Genomic DNA, 8762 nt, shown 5'->3' on the forward strand with positions numbered 1-8762 from the left:
ATGTGACATGTATCTATATCTATAGAGATAAAATATTTAAGATGTTGAAATCATTTAAGAATCATACACACATGGCAATGGGATAAAACATGATGATAATTTAGTCATGAAAGCATAATATAAGTGTCTCAAAAAATACAACATAATCTTGATGCCAAACACGATATATATGCATAAGGGATCTCACACCATTAATACAACTACCAGCTCATAATAAAACACATCAAGTCATCACAAGGAACTTGTCATATCGTCATACTTGAATCTCAAAGCAAACAACATACCAAGAAATAACATGTAGAGGAACACACAACAAGTGCTCTTAGCACATGAAATAAATACATAAAATTTAACTCACTTGGCAAACATGCCAACCAATGCATAAAATATCACAACATGATATCAAATCATCACATCTAGACTACAAATCATATATGACTAGCATTATACAAGAAATCAAATGCATAATTAACCATCATAGTAATATTTATAAAGAAAAATGGTTAAGTTGAAATAAGAAGGACCAAAGCAACATACATGAGAATGACTTATACATCCCATGATAAATAGTTATAAATACAATGATGATAACTACCAACTCAAAGCACAAAAATGTGGCCATCACACATGTGATTTTATCATTCAACCAAGAATATCAACTCAATTAAATACATCACAATCTTAATAAATCATTACTTTCTCAATATAATACATTTTCACTTTAAGTGCTCAATCAAATAATCTCGTCAAATAATATTTTTTTAAGAAAAATAAGTGATTTATTAATATTAAATATCGGGATTATAAATATTACTGCAATAAAAGTGACAAATATTTAAAGGTCTATAATAGATAGATAATCAAATCAACGAAAAAATAACCCATCAACAAAGCTTCTATAATAGTAGAAGTGGACCATCATTGTTTACTAGATTTTCTTTTAGATTTGAGAGTTGAATCTAAGGTGGATTGTTTTTTAATTGCATTCTTCTCAAAAGTCCCTACATATCTAACTTCAACATTATTCTTCATTCCTCTAGGTTTTTTATTAATGATAGGAGAAGAGAGAGCATCATCTTCTTCCACCTTTTTCTCATCATCAATAGGTAGGACTAAACATTATTCTTTAGCAACATCCTGTGGTAATGCCACCTATTCATACACATTGCCTACTTAAAATCTACACCCTAAATTTTCCTTAGGATCAACATCTAGGGACAAGACATAGAAGGGGATGGAGGAAGAGGGACCTTGAGCAAAAGTATTCAAATATTTTATGATTGTTATGTTTTTTTAAAGATTTTTGAAATTTTTAATTTTGACCTTCTTTCTATTAATTGTATTTAGAATTTTTAGAGCATCTTCTTTGGACATATTCATGCTCATGATATTAGTTATATTTGAATAGAATACACTCATGTTCAATCCTCTAAATAAAGACTAGATCTTTCAATCTTAGATTAATAGCCTTAGGAAGTTCATTAAGGAGATAATATTTCATGTTCAATCCTCTAAGTAAAGACTAGATATTTCAATCTTAGATTAATAGCCTTAGGAAGTTCGTTAAGGAGATAATCTTTCACACAATCAAGGATAATATAGTGATTTTTTTCTTTGGGTTGAACCCATGTCATATACATCTAATAGACTTATAAAGCATTGAGAGGGGGGGAGGGGGGTGATTCAATGATAGCAAAACCAATAACACTTTAAACCCAAATCAGTAAAAATAATTAACCAGTTTACTTAAGACTTTGCATGCAATCCAAAGTGTTATAAAAGCATTCACAACAAGTAAAACATTCACCATAACACAAATGTTTATACGTGGAAAACCCAACTGGGAAAAACCACGGTGAAATGGGACTCACAAGTTAACTATCTGCAGAAATAGGTAACTGACCAGTTAAGGTCTACAAAGTGCTCTATTAGGAGCGAATCCTGTTAAAGATCCCAAAGCCGTGTTAGGAGCTATACCTGGTTAAAGGTAATACCCTGTTAGGAGTAACCTCAGTAGAGGATTTTAAATCCAAGCTAATGGATCACTTGGTTAGAGGATTTGTACAATGAAGCTTGTTAGAGCTTACTCGGTTAGGGGATTTAACTATTGTAGTGATTAGAAAACAACAAGTGGTATGATCTAGAAATAGCACATCTTGCTTGTATAGATCCTTTTCTTCTCACTCAATACTGTATCACCGACATACTCTACAAATCCTTTAATAAATCACATCAACTCTAACTCATAACATCACTTGTATCTTGCATATAAAAATAACTCATCACAATGTCTTTTTATAGACATTAGATTTCATGTCGGCTCAAGAACCTCATCACAATTTCCTAGGTTCGGTGTATCTGGACAATCTTCTAGATAACACATCACAAATCATCGCCAAAAATGTTGGTCACGACCGGTGATAACTCATCACATAATCAGTGAAACTGGTTTGAACACCGATACCAGTTGAGTGTTAACCGCTTCCAACTCACATACTGATTGTCCTCCATTCACCTCCTTGCCTTTCTTCATTGTATTTTAAAACTGGTGTCAGTGGAATTGACCAAAACCAATTGTCTTTACTTCATATATCAGTTAGACTTCCCTATACATATGATATCGGTTTGCAATATGAAGACTTAGGAGTCGTACCAGTTTGACTTAACTAAGATGACTATGACAATATGAACATATGTGTGTGTGAATATGTACCATCAATGACAACACATAAAGTCATCCATTACAAAAATCATCATCAAGACAACAATCTCCCCCTCTGGCATTGATGGCAACACTTAGAAATTTTTTACACCTAAGTGTGCTTACAAAAAAATGTGCACTCCCCCTTAATAGTACATACAAAATTTTCACATCACATACATATTTCTACTCCCTCTTTGACAACAATTCCAAATTGAAAAGTAAAATACATATATATTACATAAAAAATTGCATCAAAAATTGCATATACATAAATATAAGAGTTTTTCAAGGTGTGTTCACTGCAATTCTTAAGAAAATGTCATTGAAAGTAATCTTCATCTGTGCAAAATCATTATCCCATGTTTCTAAAAGTGTTTCAGTGATCTCAATAGTTGTCATAATTTGTGCAACAAATTCTTCCATTGCATCCGTTGTGCTCATCTCCGAGGTAGCCAAAACGGCTTCTGAATCCTTGTATTCCCTTTGAAGGATTTCAACTTTTGGAACCAACTAGTTCTTTAGTTCTTTCAAGGATCTAATTCACTTAACCTGTTCAAAATAATAAACATCTAACATATGTTGCAAAGCATCAACTGATTTGCCAAAATCTAAAGTCGAATCCTGCATTGGAATATAAGCATTACTTATCCTCTCCAGTTCCTTTTCTGTATCTTCTCATCTCTTCTTCAAATCAGAATAGAAAAATAAAACTTTAGATGTATAGGCCAAAATTTTACCTCTAGTTTCAACAACAGTTCTCAAAAGATCTTTATTGACAGATAAAGCAATGTTTCCTTTATCAATATTTGACATGAATTGCTCTCCCCTTTTCTTTCTGCAACCTTTTTCAGATAAGGTATGTGTCGCTTCTTCAAGTGATTTTAGTTGGTCAGTAGCATCAGCAACCAACTGTTCAAGTTTGCTAATAGGGGTAGACAAATTTCCAGTGTTAGTCTTTGGTAGGAGACTTGATAGAATGTCAACAACAGTCTGTATAGTTTATGCTTCTTTTCTCTTCTCTTTCAACCTTTTATTTTGAGCCCTAGATTGCATAACTGTAGCAATCTCCATTAGTTCAGATGCGCTCAAGTTTTCCACATCAATTGGACCTTTTATGCTTATTGAGTCATCATCATCATCATCATCATCATCATCATCATCATCATCATCATCATCATCATCATCATCATCATCATCATCATCATCATCATCATCATCATCATCACCATCATCATCAACTATTGTTTTCTCCTTCTCCTTTTTCACTTCAATCTTCTTCTCTTCATCCTTTTTCTCTTTAGTCTTCTTCTCTTCATCATTTTTATCCGAGTTCTCTTTCTCTGTCTTTGTTTGTTCCTCCTGTGTGGATGTAGTGACCGAAGGCAATTAAATTTCAACTTGGTGTTCACTTACTGGTGGCGGTTGGATATCCACACTTGGTTCATCAACCGATGCTTCCTTTGCTAATTGTTGCTCAACAATATCCGGTAGTTGTTCAGGTTCCTTAACTAGTTCAATGACATTACCAGTTGTGTCAACAGTGTCCTGAATTTCTTCAGTATCATCCACAAAGAATATAACCGGTGGAGAGCTTGTGTCATCCTTATTCTTGACAGGATAGACAACATCCGGTGTAATAAACTCTTCAGCATCTAGCTCTGGTGGAGCTCCAGTCTTAGTCTGATCAAGTTTATTTTTATGGTACTTCAATTTCTCATTCATCCTTTGAATATCTTGAGATATACGATGAGTATCATCTTCAACAGGTTGAATCTTTCCATCCAATAACCTCAGTCTCATTGTCTTAGAATGAAGCTGTCCTTTGAACTTAGCAAGCAATGCTAATAATTCATCTCAAGACAACTTAGAAAAATATTGAATAAAAACTCTATCAATAATTTCTTGATCCTGATCTACCACCATTTTCCATTTATTTTCAAGAATAGAATATAAATAATTAGAAATGTCCCTTTCAATATCTTGTGGCAACCGATTGTATTGACATAGGTGATTGATTACCTCTTGAACAATTTCTTGTTTTTGACCTTCATCAAATGAATCAAAATATTATTTTAAATTATCAAACCGTTTCCTCCCTAATGTTTTTAAAGTCCTCTCAAAATCACTCATTGGTTTGAATGTTGCAATATTAATAGGAGTACTTTGCTTTGAAATATCTCCTACTGGTTTGGATTTCTTACCAGTCAATTTTATCTTCTTTGGTTCTTCTTCAGTATTAGTATCCTCAGATTCTTCTTGAAGAATGAGATGTCTACCTCTCTTCTTTGTTGCAATCTTCATTTTTGCATATACCTTGGGTACCGATTCCTTCTTGATTTGAATACTTCTAGTCACCCTTGTACTGGTGGTCACATAAGCTGCTTGCTCAACTTTCTTCTTTTTCTCCTTAGCACTACTGGGTTGAGCAGGTGCAATCCTTTCCTGGTAAGTTCTCATTATTTTCTTCTTTTATCCTTAGGAGATGCCAAAAGGTTGTTGGCATAACCGATTAGTAAGTCATTGTTGACTTCATAGCTCATTTCTTCCATCTCTTCTTCTTTGGGTTCAACGGCCTCCATAAGGCAAAAGTTAGTGGTTACAGTGAAACAGATGTCTTTTTCAAAGTGTTTCACCACTTCATAATAAAGCCTTAATATCATGCTCATCTTCTTTTGAAACTCATTGAAATATATGTTCATGGCAACATGAAATGTGTTCTTCATAACTTTAATGCTATTCTTGATTTGGGCTGTAATCGGTGTGTCCTTAGACCACTGAATATCACCAATTCTTGGAATGAAATTCTGAAAGTAGAAGAATAAACCAATCAACAGTTGACCATATTGGAACTTTTGACTATTATCCTTCTTAATTGATTCTAAGTTCAACATCAATTGACTTTTCATTTCCTCGCACAAATCATAATCTGCATTCTCTATCATCATTTTGTAGGTGGCATACACATCAGTAGATGATACACTGTTCATCCTGCTAGAATGGAATATCTGGTAGCTAATAACCATTGTTGCAAATCCGACTCTTGGATTTGCAATGTTATTGACCAATATAGCATGACCGTCAGCAATGGTCTTTGTCAATGCAATAACAGTCTCTTTTGAAATTGTCCTCAATTTTGGTACTTCACCGGTTTGGCAGAAACCAGTTACTGCATGAATTGCCTCCTTTGTGATGGTGTGAGATTTATCAAGATACATGTTCCCACCATGTACACGACTAAGGATAATCCTAACATGTTCTTCCTCAAAATCTTCAAGAAAATAGGCTGCATTATGAAAACCCTTTTCATAAACCCTAATATATTCGGGTTTGATTTTCCCGCTCTTATCAAACAGAGATTTAAGTTGAGAATAGATTACTAGTGATCCTAGATCCTCAATTTTACAATCTATATAACTAGTCAAGTCACCTTTGATCAAAACACCTTGTGGAACTTGATACAATGCATTATAAGATTCTATTTTATCTTATTCCATTGACTCCATAGCTTCAACAGTAATCATAAGACTCTCTGCTGGTGTAGACGATGATGCCATACTAGATAGTCCTGATTTGAGAGAGATATTAACAAAAATACCTTATTCCCTTTGCGCTGCTAGGGTTTCCAATTGTTCTCTAGTATGCACACCTGTTTTGCCTTTCCTTATCTTCAAATCTAATTCAATTTTTTATCCATAGCACAAATTTGTTCTTAATCAACTAATAATGCTCTATTTCGCTCTACAAGTGCTCAAAATGCTTCTTCAAATGCAATTAGGGTAAAAATAGCTTAGTAAAACTTCTTTTTATTAACTTACCCACTGCATTAATTACACAACCGATAGGGTAACAAACCCTAATTATCGCTTAACAAACTCGCCTATACCGATAGGTATATAACCGATTGGTAATCCTTAGAAAACCAATAGATAACAATATCAAAAATTCTCATATTACAACTCGAAATGAAAAACTCTCTTATCATACACTCTTCAAGGGGTCCAAAAGTAGATTTACCGATATGCTCTCCTTAGGCTTGTTGAAAAGCTCAGTTAAACGGTGTAGCAATCTCCACACTCGATGAAGGGTTTGATTCTTTTGCTAGCTTGTCCTCACTTTTCTTCTTCCAAATTCTGTTCATCTCCGCCTAGTTTCTTCAACATCAACCTCCTGCTTTCCTTTTTGATCTTCAGAGTGGTTTACCAGTTTGTTCTTCTTTGCTCTACAAAACTTGGCCATGTGTCCCGGTTTATGGCAATGATAGCAGGCCATCCCAGATGCTCTCCAAGGTCTTGCATTACCTCTTCCAGTCTTTCTTCTATAGTTCATAGCCACATGCCCATAGTTATTGCAAATTGTGCAAAACACTTTTGTTACCTTCTCCATCTCATATGGACTGAATCGATTGACACAGGGTTTTTGCCAGTTCATGTTTCTCCAGTTTTCATAGGTCCTTCTCCAGTCACTGATAGGTCTTGGATTTATGTGAGGTGTCGGATTGTTCACTCCATATCTGCATTCAACTGATCTATGTCCATACATATTGCATGTGTAACAATGACCTTCAAATCTTCTAGACACATATCTATTATTAGCATTATAGCCTGTGTTCTCATTAGATCTACTTCTACAAACATTAGTAGTATGTCCAGGTTTGTGATAGATAAAGCAAATAGGTTTGTAAGCCTTCTTATCGATAGGCTTCTTAGCCTTAGGAGACGTTTTACCTTTATTCATGTTGCTCTTGGTACCATAAGATTCTCCTTTCTTAGATGTATTGAATCCTAGTCCAGATGTGTCACCTTTCATCCTCTGAGATTGGATCTGTTCATCCAGCATAGAGGAGCTCTTGTTGAATTTGTCAAGTTTCCCATTAGCCTCAGTAAGATCTTTGGTAAGATCTTCATTATGCTTTGTAAGAGTCTCTCTAAGAGACATTTCCATTTCAAGATCTAACTATAATACTTCTTTTTCTTCCTTCTCCTCATGCAGTGTTCATGCAAAGCTGCATTCTCCTGCTTGATCTTACAAATCTTATAATCTTTCTCTTTGATCAAGTCTTCATCTTCCCTCTTTGCTTCAAGTTCTTGACTCATACAGATTGTAAGAGCTTCAAGTTCTCTCCTCGGGTTTAGCTTTTCACCATTCAGTTTCTCCACTTCTTTAGCTAGTGCATCAATGTTGTCCTCATCTAAAGAACTGTTGTCAGAGATATCCAATATTTTCTCAGTCAGCTCTCTCCTTTTTACTTGTGAAGCCTTAAATCTGCCTCTCAGGGCTTCAAGCTCTTCCCTATTTGCATCAAGTACTCTAGCCATCTCTCTATAACTCATATCCCCCATAATGGCTTTAGGGTTTCCTTCTGAGTGATTAAGCCTTAAGGAAGTTAGGCTCTGATACCAATTGATAGACTTATAAAGCACTAAGAGGGGAGGGTGATTCAGTGATAGCAAAAATAATAACACTTTAAACCCAAATCGGTAAAAACAATAAACCAGTTTACTTAAGACTTTGCATGCAATCCAAAGTGTTATAAAAACATTCACGACAAGTAAAATATTCACCATAAGACAAATGTTTATACATGGAAAACCCAACTGGGAAAAACCACGGTGAGATGGGAATCACAAGCTAACTATCTGCAAAAATAGGTAATTGATCGGTTAAGGTCTACAAAGTGCTATGTTAGGAGTGAATCCTGTTAAAGATCCCAAAGCCCTATTAGGAGCTATACCTGGTTAAAGGTAATACCCTGTTAGGAGTAACCTTGGTAGAGGATTTCAAATCCAAGCTAATGGATCACCTGGTTAGAGGATTTGTACAATGAAGCTTGTTAGAGCTTACCCGGTTAGGGGATTTAACTATTGTAGTGATTAGAAAACAACATGTATGATCTAGAAATAACACATCTTGCTTGTATAGATCCTTTTCTGCTCACTCAATATTGTATCACCGACATACTCTGCAACTCCTTCAATAAATCACATCAACTCTAACTCATAACATCACTTGTATCTTGCATATAAAAATAACTCATCACAATGTCTTTTTATAGACATTA

Source organism: Cryptomeria japonica, chromosome 1 (genome assembly GCF_030272615.1).
Source record: "Cryptomeria japonica chromosome 1, Sugi_1.0, whole genome shotgun sequence".
Taxonomy (NCBI): domain Eukaryota; kingdom Viridiplantae; phylum Streptophyta; class Pinopsida; order Cupressales; family Cupressaceae; genus Cryptomeria; species Cryptomeria japonica.